The sequence below is a fragment of the Dipodomys merriami genome, unplaced genomic scaffold (assembly GCF_024711535.1).
Source record: "Dipodomys merriami isolate MVZ:Mamm:240054 unplaced genomic scaffold, mDipMer1.0.p SCAF_29, whole genome shotgun sequence".
Taxonomy (NCBI): domain Eukaryota; kingdom Metazoa; phylum Chordata; class Mammalia; order Rodentia; family Heteromyidae; genus Dipodomys; species Dipodomys merriami.
Genome location: NW_027204381.1, coordinates 14,638,785 through 14,661,164, shown reverse-complemented (window position 1 = coordinate 14,661,164; position 22,380 = coordinate 14,638,785). Strand labels below are relative to the sequence as shown.

Genomic DNA, 22,380 nt, shown 5'->3' with positions numbered 1-22,380 from the left:
CAGTCTGCATAAAATCCACTCTCAAAGATTAAGGAAAGTCCCTCACTCAGCGATAGATGTTCACTCTCTCCATAGAAAAATTGAAGACTAGTTATTTTACAGTAGATTAGAAATTTAAAAAAAACAAAGGAGGTTTAGAGGATATCAGTGGCAAGCACACTGACAGTTCAAAGAAGTAAAAGATCAACAGATCAGAGCCACCTTATAAAGCACTGACATTTGGAAAAATTTAATCTGGCAGCTCTCAAACATGGTAGTCTCAGGACCTCTAAATACTCTTAAAATTTTGAGAGTCCCCCAAAGAGCTAATTAAAAATGTAAGTAGAGCTAGGAACTGGTAGATCTCACCAGTAATCCTAGCTACTCACTCAGGAGACTGAGCTCTATGGATTGCTGTTAAAAGCAAGCTGGAGCAGGAAAGTTGATGAGACTCTTATCTCCAATAAACTACTCAGAAAAAGGCAGAAGCAGCACGGTGACTCAAGTGGTAGACTGCAACTCAGGATCAATACCTAGGTACTGGCACAAAAATAAGTAAATTTAGTGAGGTGCTGGTGGCTCACGCCTATAATCCTAACTACTCAGGAGGCTGAGATCTGAGGATCATGGTTCAAAGCCAGCCTAGGCAGGAAAGTCCGTGAGACTCTTTTTTTAATTTTTTTTTTTCATGAGACTCTTATCTCCAATAAACCACTAGAAAACCGGAGTGGTACTGTGGCTCAAGCAGTAGAGTGCTAAACTTGAGCTGAAGAGCTCAGGGACAATGCCCAAGCCCAGGGTTCAAGCTCCACAACCAACCAAAAAATAAAGAAGTAAATAAAAATAAATAAATAAATTTTAAAAATAGGGAATACACACACACAAACACACACACACACATGAGAGAGAAACAGATATATTAAAAGTAGAACTCAGCCAATGAGCAATGCATCAAGTACTGAGTTCAAGTCCTAGTTTCACAACCCAAACAAATGAAAAATTATAACTGAAGTGCTTATGGTAGTTTGGTAAACTTAAGAAAAAAACACACTACTTGTTAATATACATTTATAGAAAAGTAACTATATTTTCCAAAAAGATAAAATTTCAGAGGAACAATGCCACTGTTTTACATCTTTAATAAATCTCTATCGTTTAGCCTAGTGAAAGACACTTGTATTCCCTTATCTGCTTTTACACTTAGTCTGTTGGGATATATTGTTTTAAGTATATGAAGAAAATCTACCTTACAAAGTCACTTAGTTAGAAAGGGAAGAAGTATTTTAGTAGCATTATCAGATTATCAGTAAAGTTAATGCTTGCATATTCCTTAATACTACACTAAAACTAAACTAGTTGTCATCTCTTAAAGTGTAGTTGTAATGAGACACAGAGCATTGAGCCTGAAGGTATACCATATGATTTTCTGCTTGAAAGTATTAAATTAAAATCTATTAGTCTTTTTTTTGCCCATGCATGATTTGCTAACATCACATATTAAATGATGGGAAAATAATCATTCTGAGTTATATGAATCTTCCAAATGTTGACAAACTGTCCTGTAATAAATGAATACAGCTGTGATTATCAACACAGATTTCATCAGCAGTCTATAAACTGCGCTGGGAAACTATAAAGCTCAACAAAGCAATAAATATGTTCTACAAAATTAAAACTTAGTTTGAATGTTTATCATGACTCATACATTGTTGCTTTTCTTGACATAAAGGCTTATTTCATTCACTTTCAAGAAATGTTCACTAAACAGAATTCTAGTCTCTGTGACCACCTATACTTCAGAGTGAAAATGGCATTCCATGGCAAAGCAAGTAGTTAAAATGGCCAGGGCACTGGTGGCACACACCTGTAACCTAGCAATTCAGGAGGCTGAGATCTAAGGATTGTGGTTTGAAGGCCAGCCCAGGCAGGAAAGTCTGTAAGACTCTTATCTCCAATAAACTGCTCAGAAAAAGCCAGAAGTGGTGCAGTGCTTCAAGTGCTGAGCACTACCCATGAGCAAAAAAAGCTTAGGGCAATGCCCAATCCCTGAGTTCAAGTCCTATGACCAGACCCCCCAAAAAAGGAAAGACAAAACTGAATTCATCGGATTCCACTTTCTTAAAATAGCCAATTAGCAAAGAACATGTGTTAGAAATATTTCTAATTAAATTTTAAGATTTCTAATTAAACCCTTAAGATTTGTTTGTCCAGGAATTACATTTTGTATAAACTGCCAAATTACCTAATTACTGTAACAATGAGCAGCATCAACATTCATATTTCCTAAGAGATTCAGGCTTTAAATTGAGGGGGGTGGGGAGGGGGAAGACTATCAGTCACATTTTAGGTACTACCACCTTGCCTGCCTCAATTCAAGATGGGATTAAGGGTCCCACAAGTCACGAGGCACAGATGAAATATACAGAGATATAAAGAAATGTCAGCCAAACTGAGGACAAACTCTGACAAGAGCACTCTTTAACTGTAAACAGTGGCAGGGGTATATGAACAATATCAGTCTGGGGGATGCTAAGAGGAGTCTGGCAGGAAAAAAAAAAGACATAGGCAAGTGGCTGACATGTCTGAACACCTAGACAGGGGGAAAGTTGCAAAAAGGATTCTACATGAAAATTCTCACTGCAAAAAGGAGTGAAAAACAGGGCACTGGTGGCTTACGCCTGTCATACTAGCTACTCAGGAGGCTGAGATCTGAGGATCAGCCAGTCTAGAAAGAAAACTCCATGAAACTTTTACCTCTAGTCACAAAAAATGTTGGAAGTAGAAGTGTGGCTCAACTCATATAGCCCTAACTTTAAGCACAGATGCTCAGGGACAGCAAACAGACATTGAGTTCAAGACCTGAGACCAGCATACACACACACACACACACACACACAAACACACACACACACACACACAAACATACACACACACACACACACACACACACAGAGTAAACTGGAGTAATTTATTTCAAAGGCAAAACACTACATATAAATACAAATAAATACATAAAAATTCCCACTCAGATACTAAATTGTCATATTACCATTTTTCTCTTCCTCTTCCTCACAAATTCTGCTAGGAAAACGCTTCTTTGAGTAGTTCTAATTCAAGTATGATAGCCTCTAATTCTTCTCTACTGGAGAATTAAGGACAGATTTCACCTGAATGAAAATAATAAAATACTGTGGAAATAATAAAAAAAATCTTACAGGGAGAAAAAAACTGAACAGCTCACTGCCAACACAGCTCTGTGTGTGCATGCATGCACATGTGTGAGTGAGCGTGTGTGTGTGTATGTGTGTGTGTGTGTGTGTGTGTGTGTGTGTGTGTGTGTGTTGGTCCTACGTGTTGAACTCAGAGCCTGGGTGCTATCCCTGAGGCACTTTGTGCTCAAGGTTAGTGCTCTACCACTTGAGCTACAGCGCCACTTCCAGCTTTCTGAGTGGTTTATCAGAGATAACCTGCTTGGCCTGGCTTTCAGCTAACCTTAGATCTCAGCCTCCTGAGCTAGGATTAGAGCCAGAGCTATTTTTTAATAAGTGTAACACAATAAGGTAGATATTATAGGAAGGTAGAAATTGACTCTGCATTTCTAAAAGTAATATAGGCCAGAGATAACTGAAAATCATCAGTGCTTAAGCATGGCTTAGAAACCTGGGCAGGAAAAGCCATGAAACTCTTATCTCCAATAAAACACCAGAAAAAATACCAGAAATGGTGCTGGGGGTCAAGTGGTAGAGCACTCGCCTTCAGCTGAAGAGCTGGGACAGCGCCCAGGCCCAGAGTTCAAGTCCCACAACTGACAAAAAAAAGAAAATGGCTTAGATTATCAGAGCAGATGAACTAACAGGAAATTATATACAAATTAGTAGCTGTTAACATGCTTTTTAACAGCTAAAACCCATGACACTGAAGAAAAAAACAGAAAATGAAAGACTAAGGTGAAAGAAAAAGATATGCGGTGTTAAGACCTCTTCATTATTCTGTTCTTTTTCTATAATTTTAGAGAAATAACATTTGACTTACTCAATATTTTTTCTAACAATTAAACATTAAGGGATATTTTTCTTTTGTTATAACATTTACAGAGACCTACGCCTTCTTCGGAGATACATTTCATCTTCAAAATATAAAAAGAGGAAAGAAACCATGCAATGTTTCTTGTTTGAAGACTCTTTTCAGCTGGGAGTTTGGGATTGGAATTACCTTTTTTTCACTTTCTTGGGAAATCATCTCCAGAGCTTCTAGATGTGAAGGCCTTGAAGTTCATCAAAGAGTAGACCATAATGAGTTTTCTTATCTGTTTCCATGGCTACCTCATTGGAGGTTCTTAGCTCTTCTTTCTCCTTTGCCTCTTATAGAACCTAAAAAGAGATGGAAACAAAGATGCAGCAAATAGTAAGAGCTCAAGAGTAAGTTTTAAGAGTGGAGAGAAGCAAAGCTGAGACAAGCTCCAGTACAGAGTGCTGTCCTTCATTCTTGGTATGGCAAATCAAATTCACTAAGGATCAGGAGCTGCATGGAAAAAAAAGAAACAAAAATAACTTGTTGCTAGACAGCATCACCCAAGGAGCCACATTCATTTCCAAAAGTGATTTCATAACATAATAAGTAATCTTCATAGTGCTCAGGATTTTACACTGCACTGACAGAGGCTACGAGAGAAAGAAAAGAGCTGGCCTTTTGTCTAAGCCTTAGAGCTCTCATTGCATATCCAACCCATAAATAAAAGCCTTAATTTTATAAAGCATTGAAAAATCTTTACAAGGAAACACTAACCAAGTTCCAAGGTAACAAAAGCAAAAATTCAAATTAAAAAAAAAAACATACAAACAGAAAAGAGCAATCAAATCAGTAAAGGTAACAGTACCTGAGACAGTACAGAATTCCAGTTCATCAGACCCTTGGTCATTTTAAATCCAGGATACCCTTCTGCTATTATATCCATTGTCTTCTTCCTAATGAATTCTAAGACCTCTAAACTCCCACTAATAATGCTCTTTCCCTAGAAATCAACATACTATGTCATTACTACAATACTGGGAAAAGGTATTTGCATATTTTGTGGGTTATTTTTGTGCCAGTCCAGGGACTTAAACTCAGGGCCTAGGTGATGTCTCTGAGCTTTATGTGCTCAAGGATAGTACTCTATGTTCACAAATAAAATTAAATTAAATTTTAAAAAAAAGAAAAAAATTGTAAAAAAAATTTAAAAAAGGATAGTACTCTACCACTTGAACCATAGCTCCACTTCCTGCTTTGTTTGCAGGAAGAGAAGAGTCTTATAGGGTTTCCTGCCTGTGCTGGCTTTGAACCACAATCCCCAGATCTCAACTTCCTGAGGAGCTAGGAGATCTGAGGATTGCGGTTCAAAGCCAGATCAGGCAGGAAAGTTCGTGAAACTTATCTCCCATAAACCACCAGAAAACCAGAAGTGGCACTGTGGCTCAAGTGGTAGAACATTCCCCTTGAGCTAAAGAGCTGAGGGATAATGTCCAGGCCCAGAGTTCAAAATCTACAACTGATGGAAGGAAGGAAGGAAGAAAGGAGAGAGAGAGAAGAAAGAAAGAAAGAAAGAAAGAAAGAAAGAAAGAAAGAAAGAAAGAAAGAAAGAAAGAAAGAAAGAAAGAAAGAAAGAAAGAAAGAAAGAAAGAAAGGGAGGGAGAGAGAGGGAGGAGAGGGAGGAGAGGAAAGAAGGAAGGAAGGAAGGAACAAAGGAACGAAGGAACGAAGGAATGAAGGAAGGAAGGAGGGTCTCTGGGCATGTCTCCAAAGGAAATATGCTAGCTTCCTTAATTTTCTCTTTCTTTTGTAACATTTAAAATGTTATGGTTTGAAGGGAATGGAAGGGAATTATGGAAATTCACTTAAAGCATAAAGTCAGGAAATGGAAAGCCTGGTCAGGTAACCAACTTCCTTGGAGCCCCTATGAACACTATCACTGCACCTTCCCCAGTGCGCTAAAAGTGCAGTTCATACTTGGGATGCCTGAGCACAGATCATGTCTTGCGTGTCTTCATAGCCGTGCCACACAACACTGTACCATGTGCACAGCAAACAGCCAATAATGTGTTACATCACCAGGCCTTCTCATAAGAAATGGGCATGCCTAGCTACTCAGCAAGCTGAGATCTGAGGATAGACGTTCAAATCCAGTACAAATAGAAACATTAGTGAGGTCCTTATCTCTAATGAATCATCAAAACCCCAAATTGGAGGTACAGCTCAAGTGGTAGAGCATCAGCCTTGAATGAAAAAACTAAGGGACAGCACCCAGGCACTGAGTTCAAGTTCTAGTACTGGCACAGAAAGAGACAGACAGATTGGGGAGGGGGGGGGGGAGTAAAGTTTTAAAAAGGAAGAAAAGAAGAGATTCCTGACATTGGAGAACTATGAAGGCCCATGGACTAGGTGAATAAGGTGAAATTGACAGTAAAAATACATCAACTTTGTGCTAAGCATTTACTTTTCTAGTTTCCTTCTCCCAAACCCATGAACTTCCATCTCAAATCGAAAACACATGAGATGAATCCCAACAGATTCTAAGGCATGTCTGACTAGGGCTCCTCAAAACCATTCAAGCTGCCCCCAAATAAGGGCAGTCTGAGAAGCTGTCACTGCCATGAGGAGCCCAAGGAGCCATAGCAACTCAATGTAAAGAGGTTTCCTGGAAGGATTTTATAGAAGTAGAAACAAGCCTGAGAAGACCCAAAGCCCAGCTAAAGTCTCATAGACAGAGCAGGAATCCCAACACACACCTCTTCAGAAAACAAAGATGCTGGGCAAGTAATTTCTAGGTCTCAGAAGGAGGATACTAGCCCTTCCAGGCTCACTGCATTTACAACTTGAGCCATCCTTCCAGTGCTGCTTTTCCTGCTTGTTTTCAAGATAGGAGTCTATTCATATCTTTTTTTATTATTAATACTGGTACTGGTGCTTGGATTTAGGGCCTTATGCTCTCAGTTGGCATTTTTCCTCAAGTCTGCTGTTCTACCACTTGAACCACACCTCCATTTCTGGCTTTTTGATAGTTAATCAGAGAGACGTCTCACAGATTTTTCTGCCTGGGCGGTGTCAAACTGATTCTCAGATCTCAGCCTCCACTTTAGCTGAGACTACAGGTGTGAGCTACCAGTTTCCAACTTTATCTATTCTTCTAACAACAGCTCCAAGGACTCCTTGAGATTTATCTACCAGGTAAGAAAGCTTTCTTCCTAGGAAAATTCTATCATCTTCTCAGAGCCTGTCACCACCTCCCCCATAGCCCAAGGGAACCTTGTCCCAGACTGAGCTCCCTTCCCATAGCTTAGTACACTCCCCCGCTTCACAGCTTAGCATGTTCCTTTTCTAGGCAACATTGGGCACATTTAATGAAGACAGTAAATAACCTCCAACCCCCTTACAAACTTGAGATGGCACTTCTCTGGGGCAGCTACCACCATATAAGGGCAACAAGAGCCCCTTAGAGTGACCTTCAGGTCTAGGCAGCTTATCTACTATTTGAACAGCAGCCATAAATCCTAGTCCACCATCATGAAGCCCCTGGGCCTCACAAGTCCACACTAGGGTCTCCACCTCCTAGCCCCTCCTAAACCTCCTAGGTTATATAGGTCATCTCAGACAGCTCAGAAGCCAGCGCATCTTTTCACTTCTCCCTTGTGAGAAAGGGTTTTGTCAGCCCCTTTCCCGGCAGTAAACCTATCTTTGTTTTCTGTACCTGCATGTCTGCATGGTTCTCTGGCAAAGTCTAATTTACCCTATCACTCACCAAAAAGCTGGAAGTGGAGCAGAGACTAAAGAATTAGAATGTTATCTTTAAGCAAAAAAGTTCAGGGGCAGAGCACAGGCTCTGAGTTCAAGCCTCAAAATTGATACCCTCCACCCCCACCCCCACCCCCACCCCACCCTCCACCCCACCACCACTAAAAAAAAGAAAAAAGATGGGCTGTCCCAAAACCTGACTTAAACCACTTTATATAAAATAAAATCTTAAAAACATCTAAGTTTCAGTGAACCAAAGTCTTCCATTTACCAATACACACAAAAACACTGAATATTTTTTATAAATTTTTAAATTTCAAAATAAAATCTGGTCACTGTAAAGTTAGACAAGGAGCTGTTTTTATCAACCTGAAACATGGAAGGTGGGACAATAGGCTGAAGCTCATGTCTACCTCAAAGCACAGATGCTTGGCCAAACTCAGCATCATAAGGCTAAGAAAAAGTCTGACTCAACACACAGTAGACCTATCTGCTATATATATATATATATATATATATATATATATATATATAGATATAGATATAGATATAGATATAGATATAGATATATATATATATATCTTTTAAAACCCAGCCCGTCCAACCTGCACTCCCAAGATAACCTTCAATGAAATAGATACTGAAGATGTTAGTGACTTTATGTGAGAAAAGCATCTTTTCTATCGAAGTAGTTTGCTTCCTTTATGTTTATCTTAAGATAACTGCTTTTCTGAAGAGTTCCTCCTTTGGCACAGTGGTTTGGCCCTTATTAATTACATTTTAGTTTCATGCATCATTTCCTGAGCAGTTTAAGACATCTTGTCTTGAATTTTATTTACAAGTCAATTAAGCCACTCCTTTTGCAGACTGTGACCTGAGTTCAGCCATTGTGAACAGAGGGGCAGGGCTTTCTGGGATAGGGATAAACAGGGGGCAGCCTGCCTGCTGTTCTGTGTGCCTGTTTGCCAGTTTTGGCTGATAGCACATGCTTCTTATTCCTATGGTACATCCCAACATCCGGAGCTATTTCACACACACACACACACACACACACACACACACACACACACACACACACACACACACACACACACACACACACACACACACACACACACACACACACACACACACACACACACACACACACACACACACACACACACAATTTATACACAACAAGAACTGTTTTTCCAAGTTACTCTTATTGCAGCTTTAAAGTGAGAAAGTCAGGTGCTAGTACTGGTGGCTCATGCCTGTAATCGCAGCTACTTAGGAGGCTGAGAGTTGAGGATCCAGGTTCAAAGCCAGCCTGGGCAGGAAAGTCTGTGAGACTCTTATCTCCAATAAACCACAAGAACACCACAAGTGGTGGTATGGCTCAAGTGGTAGAGCATCAAGTGGTAGAGCACTGGCTCACCTTGAGATGAAAAGCTCAGAGACAGCAACCAGACCCAGAGTTCAAGCCCCACGACTGACAAAAAAAAAAAAAAGGTGAGAAAGTCAGGTGTAGTGGCTAACTCTGTCTGTAATCCTAATTACCAGGAGGCAGAGATTGAGAGGGTCACAGTTGGAGGCCATTCCCAGCCCCCCCCCAAAAAATTCAAGGGCTCACATTAACCTATAAAAAAATTAGGTTATGCCATTGGTGTATACCTGTTTTTCTAGCTACATGGAAAGTGCAAATAGGAGGATCACAAGCTGAGGCTGGCCTGGGAGAAAAGAGAGACCCATTTGGAAAAATAGCCAAGGCAAAAAGAACTGGGGGCACTTACGTGGTAGAATACATGCCTAGACGATATAAATGAAAATTCACACACACACACCACCACCACCACCACCGGCAACAACAACAACAGAAAATAAGAGAACTAGAGGAAGTTGGGTGCCTATAATCCTAGCTACTCAGGAGACCCGACATCTGAGGATCACAGTTTGAAGCCAGACCAGATGGAAAAGTCTCTATGAGACTCTTATCTCCAATTAAGCACTCAAAAGCTGCAAGTGGAGCTAAGTGCTGGTGGCTCACGCCTATAATTCTGCTACTCAGGAGGCTGAGATCTGAGAATCATGATTCAAAGAGAGCCTGGGCAGGAAAATTGGTTGAGACTCTTTATCTCCAATGAACAAGAAAACCAGAAATGGCGCTGTGACTCAAGTGGTAGAATGTTAGACTTGAGCTGAAGAATCAGGGATAGTAGGAGAATGTTAGACTTGAGCTGAAGAGTCAGGGATAGTGCCCAGGCCCAGAGTTCAAGGCCCACAACCGACAAAACAAAAACAAAAAAACTTCAAATGGATCTGTGGTTTAAAATGGTAGAGTTGGGGCTGGGAAGGGGCTCAGTGGTAAAGCGCTTGTCTTGCATGCATGAGGCCCTGGATTCGATTCCTCAGCACCACATAAGAAAAAAGCCAGAAGTGGTGCTGTGGCTCAAGTGGTAGTGTGCTAGCCTTGAGCTGAAGAGCTAAGGGACAGTGCCCAGGCCCAGAGTTCAGGCCCCATGACCAGACCCAAAAATAAAATAAAATAAAATAAAATGGTAGAGTACTAGGCTTGAGCAAAAAGAGATCAGGGACAGCACCCAAGCTCTGAGTTCAAGCCCCATGACCAACAACAACAAAGAGAGAGAGAGAGAGAGAGAGAGAGAGAGAGAGAGAGAGAGGACTAAGTACTAGCCTTGAGCAAAAAAAAATAAATTAAAGAGGGGCTGGGAAGGTAGTTCAGTGGTAGAGTGCTTGCTTTGCATACATGAGGCCCTGGGTTCGATTCCTCAGCACCACATAAGCAGAAAAAGCCAGAAGTGGCACTGTGGCTCAAATGGTAGAATGGTAGCCTTGAGCTGAAGAGCTGAGGAACAGTGCACAGGCCCAGAGTTCAAGCCCCATGACCAATCTCCCCCCCCCCCAAAAAAAAAGTTAAAGAAGAGCATGAAGCCCCAGTACACACACACAGAGTTGGGTTCTGGCTGATCACACCTATAGATATCTTGCAGGAGGCTGAGATATGAGGATCACAATTTAAAGCCAGCCTGGTCAGGAAAGTCAACTCTTTATTTTCCATTAACCAGCAAAAATCTGGAAGTGGAGCTGTACCTCAAGTGGTACATCACCAGCCTTGAGTAAAAATGTTCAGGGACAGAGCCCAGGCTCTCAGTTCAAACCCCAGTACAGGCACAAAGAGACAGAGAGAGGGATGGAACCAGAGACACACTCACATGGACCTCAAATAATCCAGAAAGTGCCACCTCAGATAATCTGGTAGGCCCAGGCTTTAGCCTTGCCTTCTCCCTCACAGGAAATCTAGAACAGAAAGCAATGGCAAGCCAAGGCAAGAGCAGGCCTGAGGCAAACACATTTTATTCCCATTTCTGAAGGGGGAGGTAACAATTACTGCCACCCACAGCAGCTCTCTCATAAATCCTTATATACCCAGTGCTAGGCAAAGCACAGCTGACAAAGAAAAACTGGATTGTATGCAGAGTTAAGATGGCCCTGCCACATCCTCCTCCTTCCCCAAAGCAGAGGCCTTGGCCCTTAGTAGCTTCTGGAACATTAGCTTCTGGAACAGCACATGCCAGATCCTCTGATCAAGTGCCTCTATCCTGGATAAGGGCTGGCACAACCAGGGCAGTGACATGACCATGTGAGCCCACTGCTTTATTTTGCTATCTGTCTTCAGAAGCAGAAGGGGCACTCAACACCCTTTACCTGGAAGAACAGCTGGATGAGCAAGGGAACAGGGAGAGGAACCACTTAAGACCTCCACGTCCTGAGCCATTCAAGCAGAGATGGAAGTACACAGAAGTGTCTTCCTCTAGTGTGTGTCTACTGAATCGCTCCTAAGGGAACCTTCCTATGGAAGCCTCTACAAGTATACACAATGCCTTTAAGATTAGTTCTTGAGCCAGGCTCTCAGGGCTCACACCTGTAATTCTAACTATTCAGAAAGCTAAGATCTGAGGATTGAGGTTCCAAGCCAGTCCAGGGCAAGAATGTCCATGAGATTCTTATCTCCGTTTAGCCACCCAAATGCTACTAGGAGAGCTGTGGCTCAAGGACAGAGCAAGAGCATTAAGTAAAAAAGCTAAGGAAAGTAAGTGTCCAGGCCCTGAGTTCAAGCCCCAGTACTCTCAGACACACACAAAATAGTTCCTTAAGGGGCTGGGAAGGTGGCTCAGTGGTAGAGCGCTTGCCTTGCATGCCTGAGGCCCTGGGTTCGATTCCTCAGCACCACATAAGCAAAAAGAAAAAAGCCAGAAGTGGCGCTGTGGCTCAGGCGGTAGAGCGCTAGCCTTGAGCTGAAGAGCTGAGGGACAGCGCCCAGGCCCAGAGTTCATGCCCCATGACTGGACCAAAAAAAAAAAGTACCTTAAAAACAACAAAAAAACATAATAAAAAAATCACACTGTGGTGTTGGTGGCTCAAACCTGTAAGGCTAACTATTAGGAGGCTTAGATCTAAGAATCCTGGATCAGAACCAAGCCTGGACATGCAGGTCCAGAAGACTCATCTCCAGTTAACTAGAAAGCTGGAAGTGGAGCTGTGGCTAAAGTGGTAGAGTACTAGCCTTGGGTTAAACAAACAAAGGGGCAGTGTACAAGCCTTGAGTTCAAGCTACAGGACTTACATAAGCACAAAAATCATTCACACACACGTACACACAATCACACAAGGCATGCACACGTATAACCTCTCTCAGTACTCACAGTGGTACTGCAGAATTTACAAAGTGCTTTCCTATTGCCCTGCAGCACTGGGGCTTCTGGTATTGTCCCCATTTTCAAGGGGAGTCAGGGTGTCTGCAGTCACTGGCTGCTCTGAGGACAGCCATCTGGACAGCAGACATGGCTGCCAGCTCCAGGTTTCCCTCTGACTGGCCCCGCCTCCTCATTTCTCAGCCTGTCTCCTGGACATTCAGTTTAACCAGGAGGGGATGGAGGCCATGACCTGAGGCTGAGCCTCCTCCATCACTGTCCTGAAGATGGCTAAGGAAGTCTCATTCCTCAGAGCTCCAGTGTATGATGAACACACTGAGATGTGTGGTAATTTTTTTAAAAAATGCTTTGTGCATATCTGACCAATTTTGAAAAAAAATTAGTCCCCCTTTATTAGGTTTTAAAGAGAAGGGTTGCTGGGCACCAGGGACTCACATATAAAATCCTAGCTAATCAGAAAATTCAGATCCGAACATTCAGGGTTCCAACACAGCCTGCACAGGTAAAGTCCAAGAGACTCTTATCTCCAACAAACTACCAAAAAGCTGCATGTGGAGCTGTGGCTCAAGTGGTAGATTTCTATCCTTGAGCAAAAGAAGTTCAGGGACAGCTCTCGCATCCTGAGTTCAAGCTCTAAGACCAACACACACACACACACACACACACACACACACACACACACACACACACACACACACACACACACACACACACACACACACACACACACACACACACACACACACACACACACACGCACGAAATGTTTTAGTTTGAATAGGTTTAGGTAAAGCAGGCTCTGTGATTCCCACCAGGGCTGAGGTTATCCATGAAACACTAGACTAGATTCTATATTAAATAGGCATATAGTCATAAAGGTCAGTTAATCAAACAGGAAAAGAAGATAAGCACCCTAATTTGTTTATGAGGTTTCAATATTTAAAAGGAGAAGCATCTCATTGATACTGTTTGAAGGGCAGGTTTGATCTTCAAAATTCAGATGAAAACTGCCAGTGACTCACACCTGTAAATCTAGCTGCTTAAGAAGTTTAGAGCTGAGAATTGTGGTTCAAAGCCAGCCCAGGTAAGAAAGTCCATTGACTTTTTTTTACATCAGTAAGGTAAGGAGTACATTTCTCTTCTTTTGATGTTTTCTTATTGTAAAATAACTGTACAGAGGGGTTACAGTTACATAAGTAAGGTAATGAGTACATTTCCCATCCACTGAAACTCTTTTCTCAATTAACTACCAAAAAAATAAAAGCCAGAAGTTGTGATTCACCAGCCTTGAGCAAAAAAGCTAGGCTCCCGGAGTTCAAGCCTCAGTAAGAGAACCAAAAACAACAACAAATGAAAACAACAAAAAACATTTTTCTCAGGATTTTTTTTTTGCCAGTCCTAGGGCTTGAACTCAAGGACTGTATCTTAGCTTTTTTTGCTAAAGGCTAAAGCACCATTTCTGGCTTTTTCTGTTTATGTGGCACTGAAAGAACACTGCTGGAGGAATATCAATACCAAATTTCAAACTCTACTATAAAGCCATAGTAATCAAAACAGCTTGGTACTGGCACAAGAACAGACTTCAGGACCAATGGAATAGAATTGAAAACCCAGAAATGAACCTACAGACCTATAGCCATCTGATCTTCGATAAGGGAGCTAAAACAATAGAATGGCAGAATGATAGCCTCTTCAGTAAATGGTGCTGCCAAAATTGGTTAACTACTTGTAGAAAACTAAAGCTAAATCCTTATATATCACCCTGCACCAGAATCAACTCCAAATGGATCAAAGACCTCGGAGTCAAAGCAGACACTCTGAAAACATTACAGGATGGAATAGGAGAAAACCTAGGTCTCCTTGGCGCAGGCCGAAATTTTCTTAATAGAGACCCAGAAACACAACAAATCAAAGAAAGATTGGACAAATGGGATTGCATGAAGTTGCAGAGCTTCTGCATGGCAAAAGACATAGCTAGCAAGATCAATAGAAAGCCCAAGGATTGGGAGAAGATCTTCACTAGCCACACAACAGACAAGGGTCTCATATCTAAAATATACCTGGAACTCAACAAATTAAATCCCCCAACAACAAATCCTCAAAGAAACAACTGCCTGATAAATAAGTGGGCTAAAGACTTAAAGAGAAACTTCTCTGAAGAAGAAAGAAGGATGGCCAATAGACACATGAAGAAATGCTAAACCTCTCTAGCCATAAAGGAAATGCAAATCAAACAATATTAAGATACCACCTCACCCCAGTTAGAATGGCAAAAATCAAGAACTCTAATAACAGCAGATGCTGGAGGGGATGTGGACAGAAGGGAACCTTACTGCATTGTTGATGGGAGTGTAAACTTGTTCAACCACTTTGGAAAGTAGTATGGAGGTTCCTCAAAAGACTTCACATAGAGCTCCCCTATGACCCAGCAATCCCACTTTTGGGCATTTACCCAAATGTTTACAAACAAGACCACACTAAAGCTACAAGCACGACTATGTTTATTGCAGCATTATTTACTATAGCTAAGATATGGAACCAACCCAGATGCCCCTCAGTAGATGAATGGATCAAGAAAATGTGGTATATATATACAATGGAATTCTATGCCTCCATCAGAAAGAAGGACATTGCCCCATTTGTTAGGAAATAGAAAGGCTTTATTAAGTGAAGGAAGCCAGGCCCAAAGAAACATAGGTCCCATGGTTTCCTTATTTGCAATATCTAGTATATGTCTGAGTCAAGCAGAAAAGGACAGATAAGGTGATGTTAGGGAAATGAACCCTAAGATATGTATTCAAATGTTTTTTTTCTTTCATGAGATTGTTTCTAACACATTTATAAGATTATTTCTGTGTTGCTTTGTATGTCCCTCTCCCACAGTATAATCCCTGCTTTCACTGTATTTGATGTCGGTATAATTTGTGGAGGGGAAGGGGAAAAACAACTCATTTAAATAGGGATACAGGTGGACCCATTGCAACAATGAGATGTACAAGTCGTTATGTCGAAAAGGAACTTTACAACTTTGGTGGGGGGGAGGGGTGGGGAGGATTGGGTGGGAGGGCAGGGGGAGGATTGGAAGGGATGGGAAGGGGAAACAAAGGAGGATGCTACAATGCTTGATAAGAAATGTATTCATTATCTTGCCCTCTGTACAGTATTTTCACATTAAAAAAATAAATAAAAATTAAAAAAAATTACAAGCCAAGTGCCTATAATCCTAGCAACTTAGGTGACTGAGAGCAGGATGACCACAGTTTAAGACTAGCTTGGGCAGAAACATTCATGAGCCCTCATCTCAAAAAATAACCATCAAAGGAGAGAGAGACACACAGACAGACAGACAGACAAGACAGACAGACTAAGACTGCAAGCTAGACTAAGACTGCAAGCTAGAGGCATGGATGAAGTGGTAGAGCCTGACCAAGCAAACAAGTGCGCAAACGCATGGCACTGAATTCAAACCTCAGTACCACCAAAAACAGTATTAAGTAAAATGGTTGGAAAGAAAATTTACAAAAATGGATCAGCAAAAAGAGTCAGGTATCACTAGCTACTCAGGAGGAAGATCTAAGGATCATGCATTGTTCAAGCCAGTCCATGCAGGAAGTCCATGAAACTCTGATGCCCAATTAAGTGCCAAAGGGGGGAAGGAACCCCATAGGAAACAGAGATGTGGCTCATATGGTACAGCACTGGCCTTGAGCAAAAACAGATCAGAGACAGCACCCCAGCCCTGAATACAAGCTCCAGAACTGGCACACACACATACACACACACACACGTGTGTGTGTATGTGTGTGTGTGTGTGTTTTGGGTGGGGAGGTTCCAGCAGACAAATGGTGTAATTAAGTACTGGCTTCCAAAAATGTGGCATGATAATTTGACTCACAAGGGAAATAACAGTAGACATGGATCTAGCATGTGGAGGGAAGAAAGTCTTCGCAGCAGAACACAAAGGACTTGGAGAGCACTGTGTTCCTCTGTATTCCTCCTGTGAGAACATGACTAAGTGAGGTCCTTTTTGCTGCCTCTTTCCATATTAGACCAGAGCCTTCTCAACCACCTCCCTCACACTTTAAGACTTACTCAGCAAAATCCAGTTTTCCAAGTGCAACACCATGTGCTATGTACTTAAAGAACACCTTGTGTCAAGACAGCCCCACCTATTCAGGCCAGGATATGCTTCTTGGCCACAGGAACTGCAACAGGCTACATCCTTTCCCCACTGCATTGTACATGCTACAAAGGCTACATAAGCTACCATAACCCCATACCATTATGGTTGTTGGAGAAGCAAGATCTTTCTCTTTCTGAATCTGACCCAAGTATAAGATGCAGAAGGTCAGGTATATGCACAATACAGAAGACACACACACAACTGGGTCACACAACTCAAACATCATCAGGGACAATTAGCCAGCTGCCAAGTTGGCTTCAAGGTATTTCTTTATACAGTGATGACATTCTGGATGCCATCTCAATGTAACAGCTGACCGTGGACAAGGAATAATTAAATGGTTACCTAATTGTTGCTAGATAGTTATCTTTTCAATAGGCCTTTGCTTTTCCATTATTGATTCACTTATCTGTTATCTGTCACCAGAGCCAACAGATTAAAGGCTGAACATCTTTAAATCACAGCCTGAGAGAAGGCATTACAATATTAACAAGCTCTCAATTGGGGTCTCCTCAGAGGTTACATTCAAAAGCTTATAGTCCAAATCTTTCCAATATGTGCTTCTAAACTAAGAACCACAGAACCTCAGAAATGGAAAGGCCTAATTAAGTACCTATTTCATTAAAAAAAAATAGTATAAAGGTGATTGCAGAGAGGTTATAATTACATTAGTTGAGTAGAGTACATTTCTTTTTAGACAATGTCACCCCCGTCCCTTACCTTCTCCCAGTTTTTCTTTCCCATTCCCATCCACAAATTGTACAGTTCATTTGACACATAAGGTCTAGTGAGTACCACCACTGCATTTGTTCCCCTTTGTCAAAAATACATATTTCTTACATTACCAGAATTACTACATTATTAACTTCACTTGAGCAGCAGTATTGAGAACTAGTCTGAGACCAGCTGATTCCAGGCTTAGTAGACTGAATTAGTAAAGTTTGCTCTAGCTATGGGAGGGGAGAGATGGATTAGTAATGTCTGTCTTGACCCAGGAGAGGAAGCACCACTCTAATACACATTTGCCTTTCCTCCTTTGGAATCTGAACTAACTTCACAAAGGAGTAATCCAATCCCAGAGCAGTTAAACCACTTTACTAAGGTCACTGATTGAGTTTAGGGCAGGAAAGAAGATCAGAAGCCAGGGGCTCCTTGGTAGAAACAAGCCCAGAAAAATAAAACCGAGGGAGATGTGGTTGGCTAAATCAACAGCCCTTCCCAAGTGAAATCAGATTTCACCACAGTAAGCAAGCAGTGATTAGCAATCTAAAAGCTACCGGCCCCTATGAAGAAAACTATAGAAATCATCCCAGGCTACATTTCCAAGAACTTTACTTACTGATGGGCACGATTCTTCTATGAGAAGACTGAAAGGAATGGGGGGACGGGGTGGGGAGGAAAGTATTAATTTTTGCATGTGCTAAGAATAAAGTTCAGCTCTGACATCAGAAAATCTCCTGATACTTGAAAATTAAAGTCATTGGTATTCCATTATCCCATCAATTTCCACTCTACGGATGCTCTTATCCAATGAAGTCATTTCTCATGAGAAATTATAGGAGGGACCACATCAAGTTTCCTAATGCAGTCTTTTAATAACCACTTCCCAAGCCTGAAATATGAAACAGATTCTAGCATTAAACCAAGATGTTATGCAGATTAGCAGTGGGGTATGGTAATGAGAGCAAGTCCAAAATTAAAAGAAAGATGGCATCACGGCTGGCTTTCTTACTTGGTTTGCAGCTTTCTGAGAAGCCAGCTGTCTGATCAGATGAATTTAGAAACCCTAGAAGCATTATGTGTCTTTATAAATCAGATGCCCTGCCCAGCTCCAGAGGTACACTCAGGATGAACTGGGTGGCAGTTCTGTGACTAACATTCTAGCAGAGGACAGCTAAGTGCACTTTTATTCTTCAGTGGAGGAATCAAGGAGTTAAGAAGACTGTTCAAATAGTGGGTATGTTGCCTTCAGATAAACTTCTCTCAAATCCACAAGGAATCTAATTTTCTTTTGGACAAAAGTCCTGTCAAGACTTCCCTCCAGAGCTTCTGTGGTTACTTCTGCCAGGAAGATCAATGAGAAGGTACTGTGGGAAGGTTCTTAACAATTACCAGAGTGACGGACTGAGCTTAGAACCAACCAGTCAATCCTTCATAACAGCTCTGAGAGCTCCAGATAGCAGATTTCCCAGACAACAGCCTGATGTGTTGCATGCATGGTCAGGAACAGTGTGGAATGAGGACTGGAAGAAAGTCAGCCTCTTCCTTCATGGCCAGCTGACATTCAAACAAGGAACTAACAGGGAAGGCCAAGCCCAGGGCTCTGCCTCTGCAATAGAGTAGAATACAAAAGTGCTGGGTGGAAATTTGGCAGGATATTCCTGAAAGGCAGCAGCTGAATGCTGAATATAGCACCTACAAAGGCCTATCATTGCAAAAGAGCACTTCTGCTGCACCCAAGAAGGATACATTTTCTTTAAAGGAAGAACAGCCAGTTGACAATCCTTGAAACACCAATTCCATTCACCACTTCCTCCTCTTCCTTATGCTATTCCAGAGAAAAAGAAATTAAACAGGAATTAAATCTGCCCCATGAGCCTATCCACACACACTGCAGGTCAGTGTTATGAGAAGCATCCATCCAGCTATTGCCCTCCTCTTTTTTTGACCTAAAGACTGCTTTATTTAATCAATACCTTCTTGTAGATGTAAGTAATTTTCTTTGAAAGCTCAGGCCAAACTGGCAGTTAACCTTAACCTCCTCTCTACATATTTGGGTCTACAGAAAATGAAAATCAGGACTTCTTTAGCACCTACCTCAACTGAAATTTGAGAACTTTCTTTAGGCAGAAACAGGCTATCAAGAGCTCTTTTAGACCTGGCCCCAGCTATTCTGCAAGAGACGTGCACTCGGACAGGACCCACCCCTTTTGGCTGGGGCTCTGCCAATACAGAACCCTTGAACCTATGGAGGCTGCAAGGGACAATGCCCCAGGAAAAAGCCGTAGCCCTGTATTCACTCACTGATCACATCACAGAATGCTGGCAACTGAACCAAGAGATGGATGGACATGATGGATGATAAGCACATACAGCAAATTAAGGGCAGAGCCAAGCACAGAGCCCTGGCCTCTTTAACCTGACACTGGTACAGGATAGGAATTGAAGGAGATTTCAAGAAAGAAAAACATACAAGATACAGAATTTAAGGGGAACAAGGCTAGGCTGGCTACCAGGGTTTGAACCCAGGGTTTAGGAAAAGACCTTGCTAACTTTCCTTAGTTTCTGAACAGTTAAGATGTACCATAAAGATCAAGCCAACTCCTCTGGATGGTTTGCAACAATTAACTAGAGTAATTGCTAAGCTCCAATTGATTAGCCCAATGGCAAAGAACTATCTGTGCTCAAGATACCATAATGGCTAGACAGCAGGCTGACACTAAGTAGAAAGGAAAACTGTCAACTACAAAAAGTCAGCCTCTTACCTTGAGGGCAGCCAACAGTCAATTCTACCCCTGATATGAACAGTGCCCACGTCCCATAGGACCACAAAAATCCCCTAAATATTTGAAAATATCCCAATATCAAACCAATTCAAGCATGCATATTTTTGCCAAGAGATGAGAGAGGTGGACTGATGTGATTGAGCAGGAAAATATTAATCCAAGCCAGGCACTGGTGGCTCACACCTGGAATTCTAGCTACTCAAAAGGCTGAGATCTGAGAATAATGGTTCTAAGCCAACCCTCACAGGAAAGCCTGTAAGACTCTTATCTCCAATGAACCATCAAAAAGCCAGAAGTTGAGCTGTGGATTAGGTGATAAAGTGCCAGCCATAAGTAAAAAACAACTAAAGGGCCCAGGTCCTGAGTTCAAGAGCCAGGATCTGAGCATGCACACACATACACGAAGAAAAAGCCAATTTAGTCCATATGTATGTACATATGTGCACATACATGAGATGTGAGTGAGTTTCCAAGAGGCAGGAACAATTATGGTAACAGTTAGGGCTGCAAGAAATACCATGTCCCATTAGAAAGGAGGAGAGAAGGAAGGTATATGGCATTCTGCACTCAGGGTACAGTGCTCTGAGACATTTTGGGGTATCCCTCCACAGGGACACCTCTATACTCCTGGAGCGTCAAAGGTGGCAATTTCTTCAAGAACCAGAAATTCACTTTTCACCCCATCCAAGTGACCTTAATCTCCAAGAGGATCTTTGCACTCACTCCCAAGGAATTCACAGGACCTGAGAAACAAATAGGATGGGGAAACCCTAATAGGGAGAGGGAAGCCAGAAGGGCAGGGGTGACCTGAGCAGAAACACTAGGATCAGCAGGTGGGGGTGAGGGAGGGCAGCAGAGGTGATGGGGGAACCAGTCCAACAGAAAGCATCACACCCTGGGGATACAGGCATGTGCAGACAGAGTTCTCTCCAGAAAGAGAACACTGGACAAGGTCAGAGGGCAGGAGAGGGCAACAGAAAGGCAGACAGACTGTAAAGTATGGAAAATAGAAATAAGAGTTCTATACTGGGCATCAAGGACCTTGGGTTCTAATTCTGACTCTGCCGAGTGGACAAATCCCTGTCCTTGGAGCCTCAATTTACCTCATCTGGGAGAGAAAACGGAAAGCAGCCCAGACTCTTCAGGAGCTGCCTCTGAGGACATCTACAGGAGGAGGAGGATGGAGAAGGAGGCGCAGGTTTGAAGTAAAACGAGACGAGGGGAAGGGGGGAGGGGGGAAGGTAAGCATCCCAAGCCCCACCGCATCCATGGAACTCACCTGTTCCAAGGCAGGGACCACAGCTCCCGGCACCACCACCCCCCCCCCCCCAGGCCTCAGGATACTGTTGAGCTGCCACTCACGTTGGGCAGGAAGACCAGGGTTGCTAGTACCAGAGCCACCACCTGCAGAAGCCGCTTCTCCTTCTGCCTCATCAGGGGCAGTCAGCCCCATGCTCGGCTGGCCCCACCGCACCGCCGCCAGCTCCAGGCTCCTGGCCTTCAGTGCTACTGCCTGGTGATGGGCAACTCAGAGAGCACAAGCACCTCAGAGCCCGCCCTGCTCCTCCGAGCACTTCCGCAGCTTGCCGGACAGGAAGCCAGAAGCTACCACTAAATTACCGCCATGGGGGGGGGGGGCTCAGCCGCCAACACCGATGTGGGGCACGGTGGAGCCATTAAGCCCCCAAACCCTCTTATAGACTGTCTACACAAGGCCTGTACACGTCGACCTCCACCTTCTTGCGAAGGGTTTCCATCTACCCGAGCACGACCTAGACATCGGACATTAGTTCTCCCCCCTCCTGAGCCGATGGTGTGTCCTGCTCCTCCCTGGCTCCCCACCGCGGGGGCGGTGAGGAAGTGCAAGAGTTGGGTTGTTGGGCACTGACTGATGTACGCTGGGCGCTAGTGCACAAGGTGCATTTTTGCGGGGTTCGAGTGTACCCCAGGATCTGATCCCAGCCTCCTTTGCTGGCTGAGCCACGGTCCAGGGATTCGAGCTCCTCCGGCCTTGCTTCTAGTGCTGGAGCCCCGCCGATGCACAGCCCAGGGTGTGGGGCTCCACACTCACCTTGGCCAGGGCCTGAGGACACCAACACCTGCTTTGACCCCGGGATCTTAGTGTCCTCAGCCATGGAATGCGGTCCAGGCAGTGATCCGTGTGCACTGTTCCACCCCCAGACCCTGGGTTTCTTCCTATCAAAGACTCCAGATGTTGAGTGTGTGTATG

The 22,380-nt window shown here is 42.9% G+C and overlaps 1 long non-coding RNA gene across 5 annotated transcripts in view; it reads right to left on the bottom strand.

The window, feature by feature from the left end:
- Positions 1–21,713, bottom strand: part of LOC138838915 (uncharacterized) — an 81,865-nt gene extending 60,152 nt beyond the window's left edge. For 4 of the 5 annotated variants that reach the window (XR_011375791.1, XR_011375793.1, XR_011375792.1 and 1 more), the window contains exons 1-2: positions 21,513–21,713; positions 4,192–4,349 (exon numbers count right to left, since the gene is read on the bottom strand). This is a non-coding gene — a long non-coding RNA (uncharacterized lncRNA). Of the gene's footprint in view, positions 1–3,028; positions 3,147–4,191; positions 4,350–21,512 lie in introns of all 5 variants that reach the window. The other variant, XR_011375794.1, reaches the window with a different exon arrangement.
- Positions 21,714–22,380: the final 667 nt, after the last annotated feature.